Source organism: Cololabis saira, chromosome 17 (genome assembly GCF_033807715.1).
Source record: "Cololabis saira isolate AMF1-May2022 chromosome 17, fColSai1.1, whole genome shotgun sequence".
In the NCBI taxonomy this organism is placed as follows: domain Eukaryota; kingdom Metazoa; phylum Chordata; class Actinopteri; order Beloniformes; family Belonidae; genus Cololabis; species Cololabis saira.
The window spans coordinates 26,020,986-26,033,539 of record NC_084603.1 but is presented as its reverse complement, the minus strand read 5'-3'; the positions used below and the strand labels follow the sequence as shown (position 1 = coordinate 26,033,539).

The 12,554-nt window shown below is 46.5% G+C and overlaps 1 protein-coding gene across 1 annotated transcript in view; it reads right to left on the bottom strand.

Moving 5' to 3' along the window:
- Positions 1-10,807, bottom strand: part of rgs17 (regulator of G protein signaling 17) — a 32,676-nt gene extending 21,869 nt beyond the window's left edge. The window contains exon 1 of the mRNA XM_061744595.1: positions 10,642-10,807. The gene's annotated coding sequence lies outside the window, so the exon portion shown is untranslated. The remainder of the gene's footprint in view (positions 1-10,641) is intronic.
- Between the last annotated feature and the right edge of the window lie 1,747 nt (positions 10,808-12,554).

The window sequence follows — 12,554 nt, the reverse complement described above, 5'->3', positions numbered from 1 at the left end:
TAAACAAGGTCTAATACCATTTCTTCCCTCTCCAACATTGATACTGATACTTTTGGGTATCGACAGGTATTGAGAACCAATCCAATGGCAATGTTGTATTCTATTTTTTATTCATTTTTTTTAACACTCTTTTTTAAATACCTGTAGTTTGATTATAGTATTATACAATGTAGAGCAATAATAATTGGGATTCAGTTTATGAAAATTAGGTTTCAAATGGTGTATAGATGTAAATACTCTATTTTTGACAGAATCTGTGATTATTAACGGAGTTGTACCACACTGTCTCTAAAAACCTCAGATTCTTCTTCTTCTGATTACATGCTAACTAAAGGCGGTTTTAGACTGGATCCCGCTATTATCACCAGATGATGAATGCGCATTGGGTGATATAAATGGAAGGCGTAGTATTTGCCACTACGCCTGAAGGCGAGTAGAGCAGAGGGAAGGCGAGTCGGGAGGCGGTATCCACGTAACATGACGTAAATTGTGTCGGCGTGTAGAATGGCGTATTATTCCTACATCATCAAGATGAAATACGCCATCAGACAGCTGTAGTTTTCCAAACGAGGATGGATGAACATTGAGATAAGGGTGTTTTGGCTGGGTTCTGCTTCTTGCAAACCCCTGGTTTGTCATTTTTGTGTCCACTTGTTCAAACAATGGACCTTCCTTCGTGGTTCCGGACATACACCGGCGTCCCCGTCTCTGAGGCTGAGTAGATTGCTGATCTTCTCATCTCCCCAGTCACTCATATTGCAAATATAGATTCTACCTGTGACATGCTGCTGCTGTTGTTACTCTCATTAATCTGTTTCCTTATTTTATAAAATATCAATAAATTAAAAAAAAACAACCTCCCCTGGTGGGTTGTACTCAGGTTACATGATCAACAAACCCCTCCCACGACCCGCTTCCCCGCATTAGTTCTGTTTACATTAGACCTGACCCACGGTTAAGACTACCCTCGTATGAGAGTTATTCACTGGGCAGCTCGACACGCCACCGCGCATCGGTCAGTGCAAAAAGGACAGGTGACGCGAGAGATCGGCGTGTAAATGCCAATGTCAAAGGGGCTGAACACTGATTTACCTGTGAAAAGGGGGACGTACTACAGAAACTAAGAACAATACACCTTGGTGAATCTGGTTACCACTATTACATCTACTTTAGCATAATCATCTTTTGCCGAGTCTTTAGCTAAGCTCTAAAGATTTATCCAAAGCAGCAAAATGTATGTTTAATTTAGTCCTCTAAGGAAGCCTTGAGGCAGGAGAGCCTCCACTGATGCCCTCATGCAACAAGTTTAAATGCGGGAATTACTGTTCTAACAACATGCTTACACAAAACAGCAGCTTAGAAGTGTTCGTGTGTTGACCCCAACACTGAGGACTCATCGAGTTCACAACTATCACCATTCTGTTCAGATTTAGATTCACAAATCAAAGACAAGAAAGTAGAAGGTTCAGATAATCTCTAAATTAATCACTAAATCATGAAAATGTTGTATTTTTTCCCACCTATTGACACTAGATTTTTACTTTTGTTAACCACAATAGTCAGTAGACAGCTGAAAGTTTACATATATCTACTGTCCTGCCCGAAATGACCCAAACATGCCGTTGAAATACGACCCTACTGGGAAAACCAGCTCCTTAGTCAGAAGCATCGACATCCGCTCAGGGTCTGTTAAAACGGCTGATAACAAAAGTTTTCCCTGTATTTCATGAGTCTGTGAAAAATAATTTAGCATCGCCTCGTGCAAAGATAAGGCCTTTGCGTGGCACTTGTGAGATTTTCTGATACCTTTTCCCACGAGAAAGACAGCCACAAAGCAACTTCAGTAACATGGTTATTCAAACAAGATGAGAATTGTACATGAAGAGTAGTGGTTCAAATATTAATCATAAGTAGCAAATAGAGCAGGAAGGTTGCATCTTTCTGATGCTTGTCTGTGTTACGTCTGGATTCCAGCTGATCAGATAAGCAACTTTGAATAAACTTATAATTCATTAAGAATATTTGCTTTATTTGGGTAATGACGGCCACACAAAGGCCATATTTGAGTGTAATATCGGATTATTTGTCAGTTATTCAAAATGATTTTGCCTGATCAATAAGGAATATTTCCTAAACTAAAATTAGAAGATGTTTTTGACAAATAAATTATGTTATGGAATAACAAATCCCAATATCTCTGGGAGCTCAAACTATAAGAAGACATATCATGACCTTCATTTTAAAACTTGAAAAAAAAATTCCTCACTTAGGTCTTAATGAAATGTCATGAAATGTCTACGACAGATACAGTACAAAAGCTCCCGTTTAAAGGGGACCTATTATCAAAAACAAGTTTTTTCTTGCTTTAACATATAAAGTGGTCTCCCCTCAGCCTGCCAACTCAGAGAAGGAGGAAAGCAACCAAATTCTGCAGTGTGTGTACAGCCGCCCGGATGAGCCGTCCAGTGTGATGTGGCTTCTACGAGCTGTTCAGATTCTGCTCCCGTCGTTACGTAACAACGGGCACTATTTACATAGGTTGGCCTCCGATGCGTGAAACCACGCCCACAACTAACTCCGCCGGCCGGAGCTTCCACCATTTTTTCATAGCGGTTTATCGCGTCATTCAGGCAGCCAATCAGCACAGTGCCTCATTATCATAGCCCCGCCCACTCAGAATCCCTCATAGATAATGCGGTTAGAGAATGGGAAGATAAAGACATGGCTCAGAGGCTGAATTTCTAATTTATTTAGCCAAAATCAATCAAAGGCTTGTTTTTAAGACATTCAAGGCCTGTTTAAAATAGGTATTAGATGCCATAATAGGTCCCCTTTAAAGGCTGAATTATGGTTCTGCGTCAAACCAACGCAGAGCACACGCCGTCACCGTGACGCCGTCGGGAACCCTTCGGACTTCTCCGTCACTCCATTTCTCCGCGGTGCAGTACCCCCCCGTGACCGCTAATTCGCGATCTTTTCCTGAATGGTTTATCCAACTTTTTCCGGTCATAGTGAATCAAAGAGATAAGGACAACTATTGTGCAAAAAAACAAAACAAAAAAAAAAATCACACATACACGAAGAAAAAAGCGCTGAAAGTTCACGACTGCTTCAAACCGGAAACCGGAAATTCGTTGCTACCAAGTGAACCAATCACAGCCCTCTCCGTCTGCGTGTGGTCTGCGTCGCCTTGACGCGTAGTTACAATTTTCGGGAGGTACACGTCAGTGACGACGCCAGTGACGACGTCAGTGACGCCGTGTGGTCAGCATCGACGCGTACCACACGCCGTAGGCACGGTTTCGTTTTGACGCAGAACCATAACTCAAGCTTAAGCCACGCCTGTACAGCTTGTTCATAGCAGCTGGTTGTGGGGGGGGTCAGCCACTTGAGTCAACTTGACGCCCCTCCTCCACAGGGTGTGCCTCTTTTGAGATCAGTGTTACATATTTGTGCTACCCACTTCAATAAATTATACAATAAATTACTTGGGCTGCGTCCGAAATTGCATACTTCCACCCTAATGAGTATGCAAAATAAGTATGCGTGATTTTTTAGTGCGTCCGAAACATTAGAACGTACTCACTATCGCTATCCATACTCATTCCAGAGAATGTATTAGTGATGATTGATGGACACTAGCCGAGCAGAAACTTCCCACAATGCAATGCAGCGGTGTTTGGTTGCTAAGTGATACGTATATGTAATAAATATAATATTAAGTATAATAATATTATTATATAATATTAATATTATAATATTCGGTAATAATAATATTATATAATGTCATCTTGTTTCGGGCAGGATAAATGGGAAATAGCGGAGCGGTGCTGCTACTGCTGCTGTGACACGTCACTTCCTCCCAACGACAGGAAGTGACGTGTGCGCCCTTAATGGTACGTCCGAATTAATGCATACTACTGATATTTACTCGAAAGTGTGCCGAACTTAAGTATACTTTTTAGTATATACTGTTTAGTATGGCATTTCGGACGCACCGCTGATGTCGGGGAGGTGGGTAATTCCACTCTGATCAGGGTCTTTGATGTCACAGAACCCTGCAAATCTGAATGGCTCACTAAACAACTTGTTTTCAGGAAGACAACCCTAAAAAAAGTGTTAACTCAAATTTGTTTTTTAGTTATTACAGACGTCAAACGGTGACACAATTTCCTGTTGTCATCTTAAAATGTCTAATACATACTTTGACTAAAACACCACATAGAAATTGTTAGGGGTGGGTTAAAAATATCGATATATCGATATTTTATCGATATGCATGTGTAGGAACGATTATCGATACATAAATCCAAGTATCGATTTAAAAAAAAAAAAAATTTTTTTTTTTTTTTTTTTAAATCCCGATTTTTTCCCCCATTTTATCACCCAGTGCTCCTACCTGAGTCAGTCCTGGGCATTGCTCCATCTACCAACCCCGGGGGGCCCTGCAATGAGCTCAAGTCTCCTCCTTACTTGAGGAGTGAGCAGGCTGCTTCTTTTCACCAGGCAGGGTGGGGTTTCTCTGGCCGGACGTGGCGCTTGGAAGGATCATGTTATTCCCTTATTGTAACCAGAATATCGATATCGAATCGTATCGTATCGGAAATCGTATCGTCTGGGACCTAGTGTATCGGAATCGTATCGTATCGGGAGGTCAGTGATGATACCCAGCTCTAGAAATTGTACAACAGCTCCCTATTCAGTCATATCCTTGTAACCATATTCTTAGCAGCTGGCGCCACTAGCTGAGACAGATAGTGGAATCAAATCTGCACCTCCACTTCACAGGGAGGGCCGCTTTAAAAATCATTGTTAGCTTAATACAACCCAATTACAATGTACAGGAAATGTAGCATGATGAATGATGATTTTTTGGGGGGGATGCCGAAACTGAACAACTGTCTCATGATAGGGGTCTGTGAAAAATCTGTTTTAGATGGCTTACAACAACGCAACAGGCAATTGTTATGATAGTTTTCACTTTAAAGGCATTTCACACATTCAACTATATGCTAAATTTACCCTTTAATACATATATATACACGTATATGCACACATATGAAGGAACTGAAGAGTACAAGTTCACGAGTTTCATTTCTAGTCTCCCAGGATGGAGTTGCAACATAACCCGTGTTCCTGTGACTCAACACGCCCATGATAAACTGCAGCGTGGGTGTTCCTTCTTCTGTGCATGACATTAGAGGAACTAGAGTGCTAGATAGAGGTACATGTTTCAAAGGGTCAGAGCAGGGTAGTTTACGGATGAATCTGTTGCATCTGCCCGCAAGGCCTGTACATCTATGTTGCCATGACACGCATACAAGCCCACCGGACCTCGCTCTCACCCTCTACCAGCCCTGCTGGCTAGCGGCTCGTCTGGGTGTCGTGCTTGGTGTCTGTAGCAGCTCTGAGCCCTGCAGGTCCAGGACCAGGGAGGGGGGTCTGGTCCCTGTGGGGGGTCTGGTCTAGTCCAAGTAGGGGAGTCTAGTCTAGTCCCAGTAGGAGGTCTAGTCCAAGTAGGGGAGTCTAGTCTAGTCCCTGTAGGAGGTCTGGTCCCAGTAGGGGGTCTAGTCTGGTCCCAGTAGGGGGGTCTAGTCTAGTCCCAGTAGGGGGTCTAGTCTAGTCCCAGTAGGGGGGTCTAGTCTAGTCCCAGTCTAGGGATGCAAATTATCGATTATTTCATTAATTGATAGTTGATAACCTTATCGATCGATCATCGATTAGTTGATAAGCGGCGTTTTTCCCCCATCTGAGATACAAACATAATTTTTTTTGCTTATATAAAATACAAAGGACATTTTAATGTATTCCTTAATCAAATATTTATTTGATACAAAAGTAACAAAAAGACATTTTTGTACCACAAGGAATATAATATAAAGTGCACTTCAAGGCTATTAGTAGTAGCAGCAGCCAAAATAGTGTCATTTGTGTCAAGCAAATTTTAAGTTCTAGTTACGTTCTAAGTTAGAGTTTTGGCAGTGTTCAAAATAAAATTATGAGACCTGCTGTATTGGAGCACATTTTCTTTTAGTTAAAACTGTAGCGGGGACAGATGTTTAGAGAAACCTATGTATGTACCGGGTGAAGGCTGATTTATGGTTCCGCGTTACAACAACGCAGAGCCTACGGCGTAGGCTCTGCGTCGATTTAAGGCGGAACCATAATTCAGGCTTTAGGGGAGCATATCGGAGAACAACCAGAGGAATATAGAGTGGATTAAAAATAAAAGTTAAGCACTGAGCTACATGTGTCTCCCGTCTGGGCCATTGCAGACTCATTGCCTGAGCATGATGTTACTAAAACCAAACATACCCGCCGTCTCTTTCTTCTAACTTTATGTGCGCGCCGCGGCGGCAGCGTGTTGTGTCGCATTAAATGTGGTCCGGGCGTAATACCAGCTGGTGAAATTAAACGAAAAAAATAAATAAATAAATAGATTAATTGTAATCGTTAATTTTAATCGGGTAATTTCATAACGGCAATTAATCGAAAATCAATTAATTTTTAACATCCCAAGTCTGGTCTAGTCCCAGTAGGGGGTCTGGTCTAGTCCCAGTAGGGGGTCTAGTCCCAGTAGGGGGTCTAGTCCCAGTAGGGGGTCTGGTCTAGTCCCAGTAGGGGGTCTAGTCTAGTCCCAGTAGGGGGTCTGGTCTAGTCCCAGTAGGGGGTCTGGTCTAGTCCCAGTAGGGGGTCTAGTCTAGTCCCAGTAGGGGGTCTGGTCTAGTCCCAGTAGGGGGTCTGGTCTAGTCCCAGTAGGGGGTCTAGTCTAGTCCCAGTAGGGGTCTGGTCTAGTCCCAGTAGGGGGTCTAGTCTAGTCCCAGTAGGGGGTCTGGTCTAGTCCCAGTAGGGGGTCTAGTCTAGTCCCAGTAGGGGTCTGGTCTAGTCCCAGTAGGGGTCTAGTCCCAGTAGGGGGTCTAGTCTAGTCCCAGTAGGGGTCTAGTCCCAGTAGGGGGTCTAGTCTAGTCCCAGTAGGGGTCTAGTCCCAGTAGGGGGTCTAGTCTAGTCCCAGTAGGGGTCTAGTCCCAGTAGGGGGTCTAGTCTAGTCCCAGTAGGGTCTGGTCTAGTCCCAGTAGGGGGTCTGGTCTAGTCCCAGTAGGGGGTCTAGTCTAGTCCCAGTAGGGGGTCTAGTCTAGTCCCAGTAGGGGGTCTGGTCTAGTCCCAGTAGGGGGTCTAGTCCCAGTAGGGGGTCTAGTCTAGTCCCAGTAGGGTCTGGTCTAGTCCCAGTAGGGGGTCTGGTCTAGTCCCAGTAGGGGGTCTGGTCTAGTCCCAGTAGGGGGTCTAGTCTAGTTCCAGTAGGGGGTCTAGTCTAGTTCCAGTAGGGGGTCTAGTCCCAGTAGGGGGTCTAGTCTGGTCCCAGTAGGGTCTAGTCTAGTCCCAGTAGGGGGTCTGGTCTAGTCCCAGTAGGGTCTAGTCTAGTCCCAGTAGGGTCTAGTCTAGTCCCAGTAGGGGGTCTAGTCCCAGTAGGGGGTCTAGTCCCAGTAGGGTCTAGTCTAGTTCCAGTAGGGGGTCTAGTCTAGTCCCAGTAGGGGGTCTAGTCTAGTCCCAGTAGGGGGTCTGGTCTAGTCCCAGTAGGGGGTCTAGTCCCAGTAGGGGGTCTGGTCCCAGTAGGGGGTCTAGTCTAGTCCCAGTAGGGGGTCTAGTCTAGTCCCAGTAGGGGGTCTAGTCTAGTCCCAGTAGGGGGTCTAGTCTAGTCCCAGTAGGGGGTCTGGTCTAGTCCCAGTAGGGGGTCTAGTCCCAGTAGGGGGCCTGGTCTAGTCCCAGTAGGGGTCTGGTCTAGTTCCAGTAGGGGGTCTGGTCTAGTCCCAGTAGGGGGTCTAGTCTAGTTCCAGTAGGGGGTCTGGTCTAGTCCCAGTAGGGGGTCTAGTCCCAGTAGGGGGTCTGGTCTAGTCCCAGTAGGGGGTCTAGTCTAGTTCCAGTAGGGGGTCTAGTCCCAGTAGGGGGTCTGGTCTAGTCCCAGTAGGGGGTCTAGTCTAGTTCCAGTAGGGGGTCTAGTCTAGTCCCAGTAGGGGGTCTGGTCTAGTCCCAGTAGGGGGTCTAGTCCCAGTAGGGGGTCTGGTCTAGTCCCAGTAGGGGGTCTAGTCCCAGTAGGGGGTCTAGTCCCAGTAGGGGGTCTGGTCTAGTCCCAGTAGGGGGTCTAGTCTAGTCCCAGTAGGGGGTCTGGTCTAGTCCCAGTAGGGGGTCTAGTCTAGTTCCAGTAGGGGGTCTGGTCTAGTCCCAGTAGGGGGTCTAGTCCCAGTAGGGGGTCTAGTCTAGTCCCAGTAGGGGGTCTAGTCCCAGTAGGGGGTCTGGTCTAGTCCCAGTAGGGGGTCTAGTCTAGTCCCAGTAGGGGGTCTGGTCTAGTCCCAGTAGGGGGTCTGGTCTAGTCCCAGTAGGGGGTCTAGTCCCAGTAGGGGGTCTAGTCTAGTCCCAGTAGGGGGTCTAGTCCCAGTAGGGGGTCTGGTCTAGTCCCAGTAGGGGGTCTAGTCTAGTCCCAGTAGGGGTCTAGTCTAGTCCCAGTAGGGGGTCTAGTTCCAGTAGGGGGTCTGGTCTAGTCCCAGTAGGGGGTCTAGTCTAGTCCCAGTAGGGGGTCTAGTCTAGTCCCAGTAGGGGGTCTAGTCCCAGTAGGGGGTCTAGTCTAGTCCCAGTAGGGGGTCTGGTCTAGTCCCAGTAGGGGGTCTGGTCTAGTCCCAGTAGGGGGTCTGGTCTAGTCCCAGTAGGGGGTCTGGTCTAGTCCCAGTAGGGGGTCTAGTCTAGTCCCAGTAGGGGGTCTAGTGTAGTCCCAGTAGGGGGTCTAGTCCCAGTAGGGGGTCTAGTCTAGTCCCAGTAGGGGGTCTGGTCTAGTCCCAGTAGGGGGTCTGGTCTAGTCCCAGTAGGGGGTCTGGTCTAGTCCCAGTAGGGGGTCTGGTTTAGTCCCAGTAGGGGGTCTAGTCTAGTCCCAGTAGGGGGTCTAGTCTAGTCCCAGTAGGGGGTCTAGTCTAGTCCCAGTAGGGGGTCTGGTCTAGTCCCAGTAGGGGGTCTAGTCCCAGTAGGGGGTCTGGTCTAGTCCCAGTAGGGGGTCTAGTCCCAGTAGGGGGTCTGGTCTAGTTCCAGTAGGGGTCTAGTCTAGTTCCAGTAGGGGGTCTAGTCTAGTTCCAGTAGGGGTCTAGTCTAGTTCCAGTAGGGGTCTAGTCTAGTTCCAGTAGGGGGTCTAGTCTAGTTCCAGTAGGGGTCTAGTCTAGTCCCAGTAGGGGGTCTAGTCTAGTCCCAGTAGGGGGTCTGGTCCCAGTAGGGGGTCTAGTCTAGTTCCAGTAGGGGGTCTGGTCTAGTTCCAGTAGGGGGTCTGGTCTAGTCCCAGTAGGGGGTCTAGTCCCAGTAGGGGGTCTGGTCTAGTCCCAGTAGGGGGTCTAGTCTAGTCCCAGTAGGGGTCTAGTCTAGTTCCAGTAGGGGTCTAGTCTAGTTCCAGTAGGGGGTCTAGTCTAGTCCCAGTAGGGGGTCTGGTCTAGTCCCAGTAGGGGGTCTAGTCTAGTTCCAGTAGGGGTCTGGTCTAGTCCCAGTAGGGGGTCTAGTCTAGTCCCAGTAGGGGGTCTAGTCTAGTTCCAGTAGGGGGTCTGGTCTAGTTCCAGTAGGGGGTCTGGTCTAGTCCCAGTAGGGGGTCTAGTCCCAGTAGGGGGTCTGGTCTAGTTCCAGTAGGGGGTCTGGTCTAGTCCCAGTAGGGGGTCTAGTCTAGTTCCAGTAGGGGGTCTGGTCTAGTCCCAGTAGGGGGTCTAGTCTAGTTCCTGGTCTAGTCCCAGTAGGGGGTCTGGTCTAGTTCCAGTAGGGGGTCTAGTCTAGTCCCAGTAGGGGGTCTAGTCCCAGTAGGGGGTCTAGTCCCAGTAGGGGGTCTAGTCTAGTTCCAGTAGGGGTCTGGTCTAGTCCCAGTAGGGGGTCTAGTCTAGTCCCAGTAGGGGGTCTGGTCTAGTCCCAGTAGGGGGTCTAGTCTAGTCCCAGTAGGGGGTCTAGTCTAGTCCCAGTAGGGGGTCTAGTCTAGTCCCAGTAGGGGGTCTAGTCTAGTCCCAGTAGGGGGTCTAGTCTAGTCCCAGTAGGGTCTAGTCTAGTCCCAGTAGGGTCTAGTCTAGTCCCAGTAGGGGGTCTAGTCTAGTCCCAGTAGGGGGTCTAGTCTAGTCCCAGTAGGGGGTCTAGTCTAGTCCCAGTAGGGTCTAGTCTAGTCCCAGTAGGGGGTCTAGTCTAGTCCCAGTAGGGGGTCTGGTCTAGTCCCAGTAGGGGGTCTAGTCCCAGTAGGGGGTCTGGTCTAGTCCCAGTAGGGGGTCTAGTTCCAGTAGGGGGTCTAGTCTAGTTCCAGTAGGGGTCTAGTCTAGTTCCAGTAGGGGGTCTAGGCTAGTCCCAGTAGGGGGTCTGGTCTAGTTCCTGGTCTAGTCCGGGGGGAGATCGTACTGCGGTCTCTGTCCGTTGCACTGACATTTTGGCACAAATCAAACATCATCCACATTGGTTCCGCTAGCTTTAGCCCTCAGCCCGAAAACCGCTGTCAGCGGCGGCGAGAGGAGGAAGAGGAAGAAGAGGAGGAGGAGGAGGAGGAGGAGGAGGAGGCTGCAGCCTCAGCCTGGCAGCAGCAGCTAACGGAGCTAACCTCGGCTAGCCTGCCCGTGTTGAGCCTTAGCGGCGGAATAAACGGGGTCTTACCCTTTAACGTCGGCACTGTCAGCACCCTAGAGTGACAGGGGTGAAACTGCGATGTTCCAGCGCGTGTTTGACGACATCATTAACGGGAATCCAGCGGTGTAACGTCCATCGCCGCTGTTTTTTCCTGCCATCCGCCCCGCTTCAGCACCGATCTGTCCGCCGAGCCCCTGGATGCACTGCGCAGGCGCGCTGCCGCCGCCGCCGCTCCGTGGCCGCAGTGGCTGGGAGATGCGCTGCGAGGCTGCACCCTGGGGGGACACGCACCCTGGGGGGACCAGAGGTGTCAAAAGTATTCACATTCATTACTCAGGTAGAAGTATAGATACTAGAGTTTAAAAAGACTCCTGTAGAAGTTGAAGTATCAACTCAAGTTTTTACTCAAGTAAAAGTATAAAAGTACTGGTTTCAAAACTACTTACTAAAAGTAATGTAAGGGGGAAAAAAGCCAGTAAGGACAAAAGCCATTGAAAATGAATGCATCTTAGTATAATGCAAATATATTAAAGAACCATTTATGTGTACTATTGAGCATTAACGTGTGTTTCAGAGAGCAGCAGATATGATGACTAGTTGCCTATAAGTATTGTAATGGTGCAAAAAGTCAAACTTCAGAGGCATGTTATCATTTATCCTAACCTTTATTGTAATGTACATCCAAGTTTAGTTGCAGGAATCTGAGGGAACGGATGTAAGAACAAAACCGGACAAGAACATCTGTGCCACAACCACAACCAAATTCACTCTATCCGGATGGAGCAATTTAACTGGATCGTTTTTTTTAAAGGCCGAAATGAAATAGAGTAACGAGGCTGTTTTTAAAATGTAAGGAGTAAAAAGTACAGATAATTGCGTGAAAATGTAAGGAGTAAAAGTAAAAAGTCGTCTGAAAAATAATTACTCCAGTAAAGTATAGATAACCAAAATTTCTACTTAAGTAAGGTAACGAAGTATTTGTACTTCCTTACTTGACACCTTTGGGGGTGACACGCACCCTGGGGGGACACGTAGAGGACCGCTATCTTTGTTCAGCAACCTCTGCCCTCACTCATACAACATGGCTTTAGAGCGACGCTGCCCTGGCCGTGTTCAGTTCCCAAAACATAAGTGAGCTCAAAGTAGCCAGTCTGTACTAAAATTAAAAAGGCCTGAGGTTATGAAACTTTTTAATGAAATAAAAATAGCTTCTGTAAACAGAGTCACACATACAGCTTCTGAGGTACATATAAAAACAAGCTTCAATCAAACTCTGATTCAAAACTCAATAGGCTATGTTCAATTCAATTCAATTCAATTCAAATCACTTTATCCCCTAGGGGCAATTTAAAAGGCATGACAGCAACTTAAGGACATACAAACAAACACACAATTGCACATAACAGAGTTTCACCATTTAATATACGTGTTTTAAAGTGCAATCAGCTTTCTAGGGTCTAAAAATAAGTGTTGAGTAAAAAAAAAAAAGAACAATAAATAGATTGATGATAAAATAGATATCAATATGTGTTATTATTTTTTTTCTTCTGTGTATTTGTATTGTAATAATATTAGTACTCATTGATGCATGCATTTTCCTGAATTTAAGATTCAGTGCAGTCTGTTGGTTGTTTTTTTTTTTTTTAATAATTTTTATTATATAATTTCCGCTGTTAAAAAATAGATGTACTGAGTTGAATTATAACAAACAAATGGGTTTTGATTACAGAATGATTGGATTATATTTGAATCTTTATTTAATTGAACCTGGTCTGTAAAATTCTGTAAATTCAGTTTTGGCATTACTCCACTGGTTTCCTGTCCTTTTTAAAATGGATTTTAAGGGCGCTTAGACCATCCAGTCAGATTGTCCTTGAAGTTCCCAGATCCAGACTCACAAATAGAGGTAGCAGTGCTTTCTCAGAAGCTGGCTCTATTTC